Source organism: Bactrocera neohumeralis, unplaced genomic scaffold, assembly GCF_024586455.1.
Source record: "Bactrocera neohumeralis isolate Rockhampton unplaced genomic scaffold, APGP_CSIRO_Bneo_wtdbg2-racon-allhic-juicebox.fasta_v2 cluster09, whole genome shotgun sequence".
Taxonomy (NCBI): Eukaryota; Metazoa; Arthropoda; class Insecta; order Diptera; family Tephritidae; genus Bactrocera; species Bactrocera neohumeralis.
In genome coordinates this window covers 35,146,715-35,162,450 of record NW_026089622.1, presented here as the reverse complement: position 1 = coordinate 35,162,450, position 15,736 = coordinate 35,146,715, and the positions used below count along the sequence as shown (strand labels likewise).

The window sequence follows — 15,736 nt, the reverse complement described above, 5'->3', positions numbered from 1 at the left end:
TAACACTGCGAATCGATTTTTAGCACTGATAGTTAATTCTGAGCTTAGCTTAATTCTTTGCACTCCGCACGATTTTGGACGTTTCTTATTATAATTTGAGAACTACTTAACATAGTTTAACGATATTAGACTGATATGAATTGGTTGGGATCGAGGTATGTTTATTTGTAAAACAAAAAAAAAAACAATATTTTATTGTTTATAATTTTGTAAGGTATGATACATTTTAAAACAGTCCGGGCTGGTTGGTGCACGTTTCACAATAATAATTTGTTTGTGGCCTGCCACCAGATGTTTTCTTGTGAGAACATAACATAGAGTATCGTTTTCTTTGTCCCACATCTGGAACATACAATTTATTATCTAATCTATTGTCCCCAGAAGTTGTGGATGGGTGCGTTCTTGACCCGCCGACATTTCTTGTATATATCTCTTAGTAATTTTACGATGTACACTGAGAGGGATCAGCGGAGTGCAAAGGGTTAAATTATGTTGTTAAGACGCACAGCAAGTAGTTTCTCCAAAAGATTTGAAAATATTTGCAGGAGAGATATGGGCCGATACGAAGTAATGCCATGCGCTGGCTTACCAGGTTTATTGAACTTAATCACCTCTGCAGTTTTCCAGTAAATACAGAGTTTGTCCGGAAAGTAACAGGACTTTCTCCCACCGTGACTGTACTTCGGAGCGTGCGCACACCGATTGGATTCGGTAGAGAGGGTTCCTAGCTAACGAACGAGCGGCTGGTCTGTTGTCTCGGAGCACCTGGAGAGTCAGGACAAACCTTTTCGCTCGACGTGTTTTTATGAGTTGTGCAAGCCGAAAATGCAGCGTTCGTTAGAGCAGAGGTACGCGATTAAATTCTGTGTGAAACGCGGTAAATCTACTTCACAGACGTTTGACAGGATCAAGCAGGCTTAACCAGATGATGCTTTAGCAAGAAGTGGTGTGTTTCGGTGGCACCAGGCTTTTTTGGCGGACCGGGAATAGGTCGCTAATGAATGAGCGAATACAAAGAGAAAACCATGCATATTGTCTTTTTTGGACAACCGTTAATCCCAAGTTTTACGTGGAAGTTCTCAAGAGACTCAAAGAAAGGGTCAATCGGGTCCGACAAGACATCGCTGCCGGTTGGAAGTTGCACCACGACCCAACCAAGACCGGCATCCCAACGCATTTTGAAAATTTTTTTAGAATTGTGATGATTGGTTCAATAAATTTTTTTACATCGACTCAGTCCTGTTACTTCCCGGACAACCCTGTAGATACGTATGGTAAATTAATAGCAGCGTTCATTATGACAGTAGTTTTACTTTTAATGTTTTGAGGAAGCAGTTTTAATATTTCGCTGGTAATAAGGTCAAACCTGGGTGGTTTTTTAGACCTCAGCTTTTTTATTTCTGCACATACCTCATCGTTAGTTATTAGACGAATTTTGCTGTAATTCTCGTAAGTATGAAGTTCAATTTCTGCTATATTGGTTTAAAGACACCTTTAAGATAAAACATTTGCTTTTCTATATCGCTCTTGACACATGACTGGTCTGCTTTTCTGACGGGATGATGCTGAGTTACGTGTTGAGAAAATTTTGTTTGTACACTTCCAAATTGAGTAATCATTCCTATGGTCATTAGGTAAGCTTTTCAGATAATTGCTGAGATGTATATTTTTAAATGCCTATATATTATTGGTAAGTTTTTTACAATTTTTTCTTTGGTATACAGGTACTTATGACCTGCCGTAACATTTCTTTTAATTGGGGTACTACTCCAGGCTGCATATTGAATTGTGTTTGTCAAATTCATGATTTCATTATCTAGCTCGGAATTTGCAACTTTTTTTGCGTGATTTTTAACATTCGATAGCATTTCCTTAAAGTATTCCCAGTCAGTGTTTTTATTTGCTAGCGTAAGTGGTGGTACCTTAATAATAGCACTTTCGTGTATTGTTAAATATATTGGTGAATGGTCATATCCAAACCGCTTTCTATGCACATATAATGTAAAGAGATATGTTTGGTAATGAAAATATCAATAAGATCTGGTGTTTTAAGTAGATCTGTTGGCCAGTAGTTGGTGATCCAGTAGACTTTAAGCTACACACAGTCATTTGAAGAGCTTTCAATAACTCTATTCCTTTTGTGGTTATAACTGGTATTCGCATAATAATCATCAGTATATATATAAATATATATAAATCGGGTTTTTTATGGTTATTGATCAGTTCTATATACAAATAGCATTTTATTTGATGTCTTGGAGGACTGTAACCTGCTGAAAGGGACAAGTTCTTGTCACTATCTGTCTTTATCGTTATTGCTTGAAATTCTTCTGTAGATATGCGGTTTTGTTCGTGGTGTATTATGTTGCTTCCTATTATAATGGCAGCTCCTCCGCGTGCACAATTATTCGGATGTATTGCATGATACATTTAAAATTTCTGAATTTAATAAAGTTTGCTTGTTAAAATGGGTCTCTGATATTAAGTGTTGTTTCTAGCTCACTTTGGTGTTTAGCATAGTTTTTAAGAATTTAGTCATATTTATTTTTTTTGTACTGCTTTTTCGAACTTAAGAAGCCTATTTTCAAGTGTAATGGTAAACTCATTTTGTTTTGTAATCTTTTTTGTATTCTCTTTTACAACTTGCGAATAGATTATGTGTGACAATGAAAAAAGTACCTCTACTTGGATCATCCGTTATAAGTCTATACATAGTATATAGTTTACACATCGTAAATTTACATTTTATATTCACTCTGGTAGAGTGAAATTACTAATCTACAAATACAAGGCTAAAAGGAGAACACAGTGTTGGTGATCATTCAGCAATCAGTGAACTGGTATTGGTTTGTGTCCTTACTACTTATGCGCAAGACTGCATTCTAAAAAATTTAAATCTTGAACAACCATGCGTGAGGTAACCCTATAAGAAATATTAATTTGAGTGGCATCATCGGCACATCAGCATCAGCCTTTGAAATTCAGCCGTCAACGCGAACGCAGCCTCCCGTGCGATAATCTCATTACATTCAATAAACTTTGTAAATTCCATTTTTTCTTTTTAAATAAAAAAACCATCCTGAGGAAATAACAAGTTTCTCTTTCAAATCAGAAGTAGGATTACTTAATGCAAACAAGGTGTCAAAATGTGTACTAATACGCTTACCTGTATACTATTTTGAAAACGGTTTCGCAATGATTTAGTACCAAATATGTGTGGAAATTAATAAACGGAAAATGTGCTAAACGTTAATCTGTGCAAACGATATCAATTCTGCTATATAACGAAATGAACATACGGTTCTTAGTGAAACATATATACGAACATACGTATGAAATACCGAAAAACGTTAACCTGCAGATTTCATAAACCTAAAGTGTATAATAAAAAACGAAAATTTAAAGTTATAACTTAAAATACAATTTAAACGTGTAAAAAAGTGTGCATCATCTCGATCATTCGATTAAACGGTGCGTATGAATATGCGAAAAAAACGATGTACATAAAATAAAAGGAAGCACATAATTCGCAGAAATGAGAACCATTGCAACATTGAGTGTAGTGCAACCAAAACGGAAGTTGCCAGAGAGAAATTTCTCAACAACAGGTATGAAAGCAACACTCACAAGTCGTTTGAGTACCGGTGACGATAGTGAACAGTGTGATGACGGAACACAAAAGTCATTACAAAGACAAATGGACGAAATGTGCGGAATTTTAGAAAAATGATGTCATATATACAAAATAATTCTCAAACTCCAAGTGTGCCAAATGAAAATACAAGTATTGAAAATAGAAAAATGAAAATACAGCATAGAAACGTCAATAACATTTTCCCTTTTGCAAATTTGAATGCACTGTAACGCGAAACAATTATTCGGTGCGGGAAATAACAGAAACAATACCAGATTTTGACCCAACATATGACAGTTCGTTGTCATCTGAACAGTTCGTTGAACGAGTAAATAGTGTTAGCCGTGCGTATGAATGGGACGAAAAGTATCTAGCCGTGTGTAGTAAAATGAAAGGAAATTTTGCTTGTTTACATACGCATTCAGCCAGAAAGGGACCTCATCGCTGAACAAAATTTGGGTCGAAAACGTTGGAAGCGTTGTCGCTTGGAAAGGTCGAGCGGCATCAGTTTTTGTACAACCTGTATTTATGCTTTCAATTTAAAATCTCGACGTAAAATGCACCAAGTTGTTTCATACGACTCTCCACGGTCTTCGTGTACACTCTCAGCTACGGCTGCTATATTTCCTTAACTGCGGTCTGGAATCTATTCGGTTGAATATTATCCAATAATGAATGCTAGGTGTCAAGGGTAATGGTGTAGCGAATATCCGTAGTACGCTCAGTATACTGATTATGTTAACTATGGCTATGTTCGTAAATGCATCATGACTTGCAGTATAAGCAACAGTGGAAATTTTGCTGAATCTAACACTAGACGAAATTTGTGAGCAAAGAAATGATAGATTTTCTTTAAATTTAAGAAAAAGAAAGGTATTGAAGTCAAAAAGAAAAATTTGGAGGTACAAATGTTTGTCTTTTAAAAGACAAAGTATTTATAGAACAAACTTTCGGGATTTTTAAGAAACAGTTTAAAATTTTAAATTATATTGAAGCTTCGAGCATTAAAGCCACATCTAATGTAATACTCGCTTGCGCTATCTTACACAATTTTATCATAAATAAGGGAGGTTATTTTGAACATATTAACGATACAATAACACATGCCGATATGGAAACCAACAATGAAATCGAAGGAATTCAAGATGCCCCCATTCGCCGTGTTGATTCAGATGATATCAATGGAATCGATAGAAGAAACTATTTTACCACTCTGTTTTCATCATAAAAAATTTACTTTACTTCGCCTTCCTTTATTTGAATAATTTTTTTTATTACTTTTTCTGATGAACTTCATTTTAATTTTTAATGTTTTCATTTACATTTTTAACTTCGGTCACAACTTTCTTCCACAATACATTTTTTTCCTTCTACTCGATTTAAACTCGTCCTCCATATTCAACCGTACTCTTAGCAATAACTGTGTCTCCGCATTACTGAGATTTTCACTAAAAATTTAAAAATAATAATTTATACAATTATTATTAACATAATTTAACTAAATTTCTATACAAAAATTAAAATAAAACAGTTTTGCACTTACTTTTCGTCAGACATCGTAGTTAAATGCAGTAAACAATTTTTTGATAGAAATTATGAGTGACAGCTGATAGAAGTGTTGTCTTTTTGAACGCTTGATTATTGCAGTGCTGCAATATTGGCATTTCTGAACGTTCTGTTTGTTATGCAATCGTCATGATGCGCGTCATGATGCATTTACGAACATAGCCTATAAGTTGAGCGAAGCGCGGGAAATGCATTCTTTATAGAACGTGAGTTTTGCAATAAACTTAAACGATTTGTAAATGTTGTACAGTCCAATACCAAGCAACACTTAACAAAAATAACATGGCAGCTTGACACAACTCACGGGTGATCTGACAAAAACGGCTACTGAAAACAGTACCTCTACTGGATCACCCGTTATAAGCGTTTGTTTTAACATTTTTCGTGCACAGAAATATCTCATCTACTCATTAGCGAAACTTCGATCTTAACATTTGTGAAAAAAAAGAAAATTGGCAGAAAAATGTCTTTGTATTTGGTAGTTCAAATTTATATCAAGTTATTATAAAAAATTATATAGCTAGGAAGGTCAACATTTCCCTGATGTTTTTTACGTTTTCCGTCATGTCACTTTATTAAACAATTGTAGATGGTGTGGAACAAAGATAAATCATGTCGTTGGAAGTGAGAGCGTATATCAACTCCTGAACTTTAATAATTGAGTTGAATTCTGCTACTTTTCAAGATGACTAACAAAATTTGTAAAAAAAAATAAAAATACAAGAAAACGCCAAAATTAAATGTGCGTGATGAAATCGTTTGTAATGACATGCTTCGCAGTATTAATTTTCAATCATAAAAAATATTTATTAATTAAAAGCTAACACATTTAATTCACTTTATTAAGTGTCAGTTATTTTAATATATCACAAGATTACAAAAAAGGATTAAAATGGTAGGTGCGCAACTAAGTTCTCGCTGTTTTTTAATTAATATGTAATTTTTGTTTAAAGAAATGGTTTTAAATGAATTATTCAAAATATAAAGTATATAAGGATAAAGTAAATTTTCGATGTCGTCTTATGAGTGTAACTGCTTCTGAGACCGACCATGGGCCATCAAATTATCAGATTAAATGTACATACTTTCGTCAAGCATATTATTAATTGTAACAAAATGATATTAAATGTTTTCAGTTTTATTAAAAATATGTATGGAATATTTGCATTACGCTTTGTGAAATCTCTGTAATTGGTGCAACTGTGTGATGTTAAAAATCATTTCAACGGATTTTTTTAAGCTTCAGAAGCATTGCTTCTATTGAAAACAAAACGTATTATTAATTTTTCTTATTGTTATTCAAGAAGACACTAGCAGTAGTTAAATATATTTTTGTGACAATTATATAGGATGCCTTGCTGAAAATGTGTTGTTGATTAGGGTGCCGCTTTACCCCTTCCCGGTAGAAGGGGAAGTGTCCAGGTGAGTTTTATGTAAAAAAATACAAAATAAATATTTCAAAAATATTGTAGTACATATGTAAATAAAAAGGTATAAGTAAATAGTAAAAGTAAATAGGGTCGTCCTAAATCCTCATTTTACAAAAAAGTAAGTTTTACAATCGTTGTTTTAAATATTATAAAAATAACTAGATGAACCCCGCCCGGTTCGTACAGTGTTATGAAATATAATCACTACTTTTGCAATATAATTTTTTTATTGAAAGGTTTTATTACTATCTAGTTCATAGTTCGCTCTATGGTACACAAACATTTTTATTTTTTTTGTTCTCGGTATAAATAAATAAGACCGACGGCATGTCAAGCAACAAAAAGTTTGCCATGCGAAAAAACCGGACATTCCAAATTTTTGCCGCAAATTCCCAAAGACTGGCCCTGCGCTTTGTTTATGGTAATAGCAAAAGCAAGACGAATCGGAAATTGAAAACGTTTAAGCTCGAACGGCAAATCAGATGAAATCAATGGAATCCGGGAAGTACACACGTCTTCACCTTTAAATTTCCGGTTCAAAATCGTTGCTTCAATTTTCCCATTAACTTTTTAATAGCTATTCTTGTATCATTACAAAGTCACGGTTGACTTATATTATATTAGCATCATAATTGTTGCTCCGAATTGAAGATTATGTAGTGGTAAGCCCGGCAAATCAAGCGATAGGATAATTCACCTCTTTTATATTTATAGGAAACCACATCACGTGGTATATTGAGTTATATGGTCGTATTTAATTCGTTAACATTTTTATTTTTTTGCTGGTAAAATAGGTATTTCATTCAACCAAGCATGATTTTTAAATTTGGAAAAACACTTTCAATAAAATCTTCTTTTGCTTGGAAAACTAATCAGCTGATGTATCGTTTTGTAGTTGAACTCGAACATTTGTTGTAAGTTTAAATCTTATGACTTATCTCCTCAAATATGAACTTTTTAAGCAAGCGTTTATCTCACAGCAGCGTAGACCGTGGAGTAACAGGCAACGTTTGCCTAAAATTACCTGCTTACAAATACAATACAATATCAAAGGACCACCAAACACACCTTGATATCCTCATAAATCTTTCAAAGTTCTTTCCAAAGCTTCTCCTGACTTTGTATGAGCCATGGTGCACTCATCCCACAGAATAATAATGCGTTGCTGTAAAACTTTTGCAATTCCAGAGGTTTTTGATATATTGCAGGTGCATTATAGGTGCTTCATTATCTTGCATATTCAAAGGTAGCTTCAGCGCAGAATGAGCTGTATGACCACCATCCAGCCACTTGGCCGCGATGCCAGAAGAAGCCATTTTAAAAGTATCTTGTTTATTTCAAAAAAAAATTGTAAACTTTAAAAATATATGTTGACTCATGCAAATTATTTCTCTACCCCATTTTTCAGTTTGTACAATTTGGTAACAAAATGTTTTGCTTCACAGGAGCCTCAATCTCATTTTACTACATTTTCGGGTTCTGTTGAGCTTCATTTTCGTGAAATCACCACATCTAATTCATATTTCCAGTGTGCGTTATATTGAAATTTAAATTATCTCACTATCCGCGCGTTTATCACAAATGGACCGAGAAATCCATATGAACTAGATGACAAGAAATGTAAACAAAGACATGTTTCACTTGGTATTGTACATTTGGCATGAACCTTTCAGAATTTACGCGCCCTTATCAGTGTATTGCTGCTTAGCTAAATGTTAAATAACATTCTCTGTTATATTATTAACATTTTTTGATTTTTTTTTACAAACCATCCTAATTGGATTCCCTTCATAGTAGTTGAGGCAATTTTTCTTTTCATGCAAAGGTGTAGTAAGCTTTAGCGAACAGACAAAAATCCAACTTAATTTTATATATAAGATTTGAAAGTGTTTGTTTATAAAGGTTTTAAGCTCTGAAGCATTTTTCGTCAACGATTCGCTTTGAAATAGCACATGAATTATTCTTTCTATGCTTCCACCGAGGGTACTGCGTCAAATGCTCTCAGAGCTGGAGTGCATTACCTAGCCAGCGTAACCGCTCTCTCTTAATTCCCTGAACTATGTCAATGTCGTCGTATATCTCGCACATCTCGTTTTCTCTCGAAAACTAGTGAAGTCGACTCATCAGATGTCATCGTCCAGGATTCTGTATATGTGCAGGACGCGCATATTAAGTAACTTATAGAGTTTGTTTTTTGTTCGTCGAGAGAGGTTTTTACTTCTCAATTGCCGCCTCAGTCCGAAGTAGCACCTGCTGGCAAGAATTCTTCTGCGTTGGATTTCGATGCCGTTATTGGTGTTAACACCGGTTCCAAGATAGACGAAATTATTTACGACTTCGATGATTTGTTTGATGACAGGAAATATTTCGTCTTGGCCTCGTTCATTATCTGACCCATTTGCGTCGCTTCCCAATCCGGTCTGGAGAAAGAACAACGAAATTGTCTTCGGCTTCTAAGTTATGACTGTCAACAGTGACGTCGGAGCCAAGTCGCAAGTGCGACGACTGTTTGTTTGAATACAGGAGATATTTCATCTTGTCCCCGCAGAAATAACGGCGTGGTTGTTAAGCCCAATAATATCAATATCATTGGCAAACGCCAGCAGCTGTACACCTTCTCTATTCATATCTGTAGCTCGAATTATTTGCTCCAGGAGTGGATGGAAGAAGTCGCATGATAGCGAGTCGCCTTGTGTGAAACCTCGTTTGGTATCGAAAAGCTCTGAGAGGTCCTTCCCAATCCTGATGGAGCTTTTGGTACAGCTGAAAGTGAGTTTATATAGCCGTACTAGTTTTGCGGCGATATCAAATTCAGACAAAGCGGCATAAAGGCAACTACTTTTCGTGCTGTCAAAATAAGTTTTGATATCAACGAAGAGGTGGTGTGTGCTGACTCTCTTTTAAGGGGCCTTTTCCAAGGTTTGGCACATTCTGAATATCTGATCAGCTGTTGATTTTCCAGACCTGAAAACACACTTAAAGTCCAATCAGTTTTTTGACGGTTACCTCTGGAGGTTGGGGTTCTACAACAGTATGCTTCGGTCTTAAAACCTTCGCGGCATATATTTTTAGAATTTTGGAGCATTAGCCCTGTCGGCCAGCTTGTCTACCTCTTCCTACTCACGCATTTCGGCCTCCTTCTTTTTTGGTCCGCAAATGCGTCTCGCATCCCTTATTAAATCTGGGTATATATCCCATCTCGTACGTGCTGTGGTTGATTGCGAGGTAGGGGGTCTGTTTTCTCTCCACTACGACACGGGACTCCTCATCGTACCGTCTGTTCTCTTGACTTTTCCGAAAACCAATGGAAATGCCGTCCCACCAATCCCTTATACGGAGTTGGTTATTCTTGTTCTAAATAAAATGATATTCGAACTAAATCATTTTCAGCTTAAAGGAGTAACTATGAATAATAATATTTTATATAAATATACAAACTTAAAAAAACTCCATTTTTATTCAAATAATTTATGTATTATAACATTTAATATTGCCAGATGTTATTAAATATTTTTGAGTATCTTTTTTATTCCTATTCTCTATCTTCTAAAATATTCAACCATGTAAGGAGTTTCAAAATTAAAAGAAATGCTCAATTACGTAGCACAGAATTGTTAGGAATAAGAACACAAAGCGCTCCACCCTAGCCCGACCGGCCCCTGCGTCTTTCCCCGGTGCACACTCGTCTACAAATGTCGGATGGGGCAACAAGAGAGTCCATATGTGAACCGTCACTTATGCAGCGAGTCAAGATTACACACGCAATAACTGTTTATACCATGTTCAGACCGACACTTAATCACACGATTTCGGCTGTTGAATGGGTTATCCCACTAATCTTAAAAATTTATCAAGATTTCGCCATACAAAAATGACAGTTCCAAATCACTTCATTGAAATGATTTGAAACTGATCCACGCTAAATCTCTCTGTGCGACTCTGATTTTGCGCAATCTACTTGTCAGCACTGGAAATCTGTTACATTATCACAGCTGATTTAGACACTACAAAGGGGAAAAAAATGTAAACAAACAAATTTTTAATTTCATCTGAAAATCGACTTAACAAATGAAAAAATGCATCCATTATTTCTATCATATTGAAAATATTAAAAAAAGCCGTCTTTTTATTTCAAAATACTATATGACAATCTTTTCTTTTGTTAAATATTAAGCGATGTGAATTCTTGAATGACAATAACAGCTGTTTTTTGATCTTTCTAACGGCAGTGAGAACACTGTTGGGTTATGAAATGCTTAAATATAATCTAATCTTTTAAATTTTCGGTCTGAACATGGTATTAGGATGAACCCACACCGGATTAGTCAAAAACGTCTTTGACTAATAAGACATAAAAAGCAAGTTTTACTTCACCTGGAGCATCCTGTCAAGATCGGTGACTCTATTCAACTGCAGGCAAAACATTTTTCTGCCTGCTTATCAGACTTTAGCGCAAAAATTTTACATATTTTCCATAACCTGTATGCAAATAATTGTGATTAAATTTAAGGTATAAAACGTGTCAACAGAAAGGCTCCTATCTCATGTAATGTCAATGCCTTTAGATTTGCTTGCAACTCGGCTTGCATCTTTTCGGTTCACGGTTTTGCATGTAATATATGTAGTTTTTTTGTGGTGCTTGAGAGGGAATGGCACTTAACAGAATTCGGCTTAAGTATCATATGGTACTAACATTTAAAAATATCCAATTAAAATATAAGATGCAAACTTTTTTAATAAAGATTTATTTAATAAAAACACATATGAAGTTATTTAGCAATTTATACAGGCAGATAAGACAGACCACTTGGATGGTACTTAAGAAATCAATAATATTGATAAGTTTCGTCTAGCGTTTTTTGCCATCCCAAATGCATGATGGATTCATGAACTTGATTTATAACTGAATATTGAAATGCATACAGCACCACTATTAGTTCCTCTGAACTTTATGGGACCTTTTGTAAGTCATCTGTTAATTCATTAGATTTAAGTTTGTTGATGATAAGTATCAGTAATTTGAGAATCCTGACGCTGTTCAACAGCCAGCCAATCACTTGAGATTTCTGCTAAGTTTACATGCTCATCACGGGCTTTATACTTTTTAATTTTGGCATCGTTAAGAACATAATTTTTGGATAAAAAATTAAAATGTGCCATGCACTTTTCCTTCCTGAACTCAATTTTAAAATAGAATGACTGAAGATACAGGTATGCATAAAAAGATGCACTCTTATCGCTATATACAATTAACGTAAGACCAGGCAAAGTAATGTTTAAAATGCTTAACAGATTATATGGCTTCCAACGGTTCCAATTCACAAGAATAGTATCGAGATTCTGAAGAGGAAATGGTTTTATTATAATATTTCTACCAATAATTCGATGTATTTTGCACCATAACTGGTACAGCTTGTATATGTATGCAACTCGATTGGATGTTGTGGATCGAAAACTACCAGCACAGGCTTGCTTTTTTGTTTTAACATTCTCCAAAACCGCTTTTGCTTGAAATTAATGAGTTTATTAATTCATGACCTGGGAGAAATGAGGCCCAACGCCAGTAATTGTCTGCTGCGTCTCTTAACTCAAAAAATTGAAAAGTTGTTTTAAGAAACCTTCATTTAGCAATATTAAAAGAAATTCCTACCGCAGTCAATGGCGGATGGAGTCATGTGTAGAAGTTCACGCAAGTGAGGAAAGTTATCTTATTGCCATTCACTTGGGAGTGACCAGAAACGATTCTTTTATTTTTTATGACTTCCGGCCCTAGACTAAGTATCCTCTGGGTAGCTATAGGACATCCGTTTGAACGCGAACTAAAGTGAGAAGGCGAATCATCCCTCCTTAGGATTGTCCGCTGGGCTTGAAATCTGCCACGCTAAACTCGCTCCCAATGAAAAATTACCAACTGCCTCAGATGATAAACCCCCCTTTCGATGACGACCATGGCAAACGCATTGAGGATTATGATTTAAGGTCGTGCACCTGGTGTGTTCGGTTCCTTAATTGGGAAGAAGCCGCTGTCCAGCTGATTGATGTCCTTGTTAGAGTGAAGGCTGACATCACCGCAGTCCAAAAATGCGATGGACGGGACAAGGGCAGAGACGAGTAGGTCCTTGGGGCATTTACTATAGTGTCCACATAAATGATCCCAAATTTGGGGTGGGATTCGTGGTGGGAGAGAGATTCCGTCGCCAAGTCATTCACCCCAATGAAAAAATGTCTAGCCACAATTCGCATCAAAGCGAAGCTCTTCAATATATCGCTGATTTGCGCCCACGCCCCATAAGAGAAGAACGATGTGACCAAAGATGCCTTCTATGAACGCTTGGAGTGCACATATGAGAGCTGCCCTCGCCACGATGTCAAAGTGGTGCTTGGCGACTTTAACATTAGTGTGGGCAAGGAAGTATCTTTGACACAACAGTCGGAAACAAATGGGCTGGGACTGATCGACTTCGGCGGGATCCGAAATAAGGTTATCTGTAGTACTAGATTCCAGCAAAGAAAAACTCACCAAGCTACCTGGCTGCCTCCGGATCGAAAGGCCGTCAACCAGATCATGTTGTGATAGACGGAATACACGGCTTCAGCGTTTTAGTCTTGCGTACGCTCGGTGGTACTAACATCGACTCATTCCAATATCTTGATGCAGCCAAGATACGCACCCAACTCTTTCGGTTAAAAAACCAACATCAACAAACACAAGTAAGAGTCCACGTCGAAAAGCCGCAATCACAACAGATAACCCGTCAGCCAATCAGAAGCCGGCACGTCGTCGTCGTCGTAAAAGGTGTTATAGATTTTACTAACGCGTATGTACTTAGGTGATCATGTGATCTAGTGATGTTGTTATGTAAATAATATTTGTTACTTTGTTGCAAGTGTTAAATAACAGGTGACTTTGAATACAAATAATACACTTAGACAAATTTCTTGTATATAAACAGAGACATACACTGAGAAAGATTTCGTATGAAACTTAAAGTCAAGAGAGACGGTTATACGTGGCCGGAAAATAAATATATGGGACCAGCTAGTACAATATATAAAACATATCCACCAGTCGATGATGTGGATACTCTTGTTCATGATTTGGAATATGACCTAGCTACATCTGAAGCAAACAAAGGGCAGGGGATAGAGAAGCTATACACAACTTCGTTGAAAGTTATAAAAAAATGGTAGTCTTGGAATAGCAGGAATATCTGTAAAATATGGATTTGAATCAATTTTTGGAGTATAATATCCAAGTATGTCAAATAAAACAAAAACATTTCCACAACTAATATATGCCACAAGGAACGTCATTTTTCACAAGCGTGGGCTGATATAAAAGATACACCAGATAAAGGTGGATATAGAGATTATCAAGATTTAAAAAAAACGCTGAAATTTCTAAACAAATATATAAAGAATATAAAGAAGGTGGATATTATTATAATACATTAAAAAGAGATTTCGATGCTGGACAAGCTGCTAGAACTGCCGCAGCCAATAAACGCAGAGGTTCCAATAAACGAGCCAGACCAGATAGTTGAAGCGTTTCAAGTAGTAGCAGATATTCTCTCTTCATTGAGAAGCGTACAAGGGTAATGCTCGAAAGTTCTACGGCGACTAACAGAAGCATACTCTTGTAGAAGCCCCAGAGATGATCTACCAGAGCGTACTAAAATTATGGCGGGAACACTTTTTCAACCCGCTGAATGGCAGCGAAAGCATAACACAAGGAGAAAGCGAACCCGATTCCCCAATCCATGACGATGGAGCAGACGTTCCATCGCCCGACTATGAAGAAGTTCGAATAGCAATTACCCGCCTGAAGACCAACAAAGCGGCGGGCGCCGATGGATTACCGGCCGAGCTATTCAAACACGGCGGCGAAGAACTGATAAAGAGCATGCATCAGCTTCTTTGTAAAATATGGTCGGACGAAAGCATGCCCAACCATTGGAATTTAAGTGTGCTATGCCCAATTCACAAAAAGGGAAACCTCACAATCTGTGTGAAAGGTTAAATCCATCCGTGTGGCTTTAAGCTTGGTAATTCAACAACCGAAAAGATATTCGACATCAGCCAAATTTTGGAACAGACCCGTGAAAAGAGAATGACACAGACCACCTCTTCGTCGATTTCAAACCTGTTTTTGACAGCACGAAAAGGAGCTGCCTATGTATATAAGGCGATGTCTGAATTTGGTATCCCCGCAAAACTAATACGGCTGTGTAAACTAACGTTGAGCAATACCAAAAGCTCCGTCAGGATCGGGAAGGACCTCTCCGAGCCGTTCGATTCCAAACGAGATTTCATGCAAGGCGACTCCCTATCGTACAACTTCTAAACTTCACTTCAATCGAACTTTGCAGAAAATAATCGAGCAGTTATAATCTTCTATAAAAGTGTACAGTTGCTGACGTATACTGATGATATTAATCTCGTTAGTTCTGAATAAGGAACAGAAGCTGGTAGTGATCGAGGGCAAGACGAAATGTCTCCTGTCATCAAACAAACAGTCGTTGCATTCGCGAGTGGGCTCCCATGTCACTGTTGGCAGTCGTAACTTCGAAGACGTAGATAATTTCGTCTATCTTCGAACCAGCTAATGATAATCAGCACCAACAATGTCAGCCTTGAATGCAACGCAGAATAACTCTTGCCAACAGGTGCTTTGGACAGTGTAGGAAATTGAAAAGTAAAGCCCTCTCTCGACGAACAAACAACAAACTCTATAAGTCACTCTTATTTGAGTCCTTCTATATGGTGCGGAGGCCTGGACGATGACGAGTTTTCAAGAAAAAGGTTCTGCGAAAGATTTATGGTCCTATACGTGTTGCCCACGGGGAATATCGCATTCGATGGAACGATGAGCTGTATGAGATATGCGACGACATTGACATAGTTCAACGAATTAAAAGACAGCGGCTACGCTGGCTAGGTCATGTTGTCCGAATGAACGAAAACGCTCCAGCTCTCAAAGCCAATACAAAAGAGAAGACGAAATTAAAGAAAACTTTACCCTTGGAATTGAAGCGTCTAGATATTTTAGATATGGATGCCCTTTTGTGGATCATTCTGTACCAAAATTGCGAGAATTTTTAATAAA

At 36.5% G+C, this 15,736-nt stretch overlaps 1 protein-coding gene across 2 annotated transcripts in view; it reads right to left on the bottom strand.

The window, feature by feature from the left end:
- The window catches only part of LOC126764078 (craniofacial development protein 2-like), a 379,198-nt gene that overhangs the window by 300,063 nt on the left and 63,399 nt on the right, over positions 1-15,736 (bottom strand). The gene's annotated exons all lie outside the window — the stretch shown is intronic.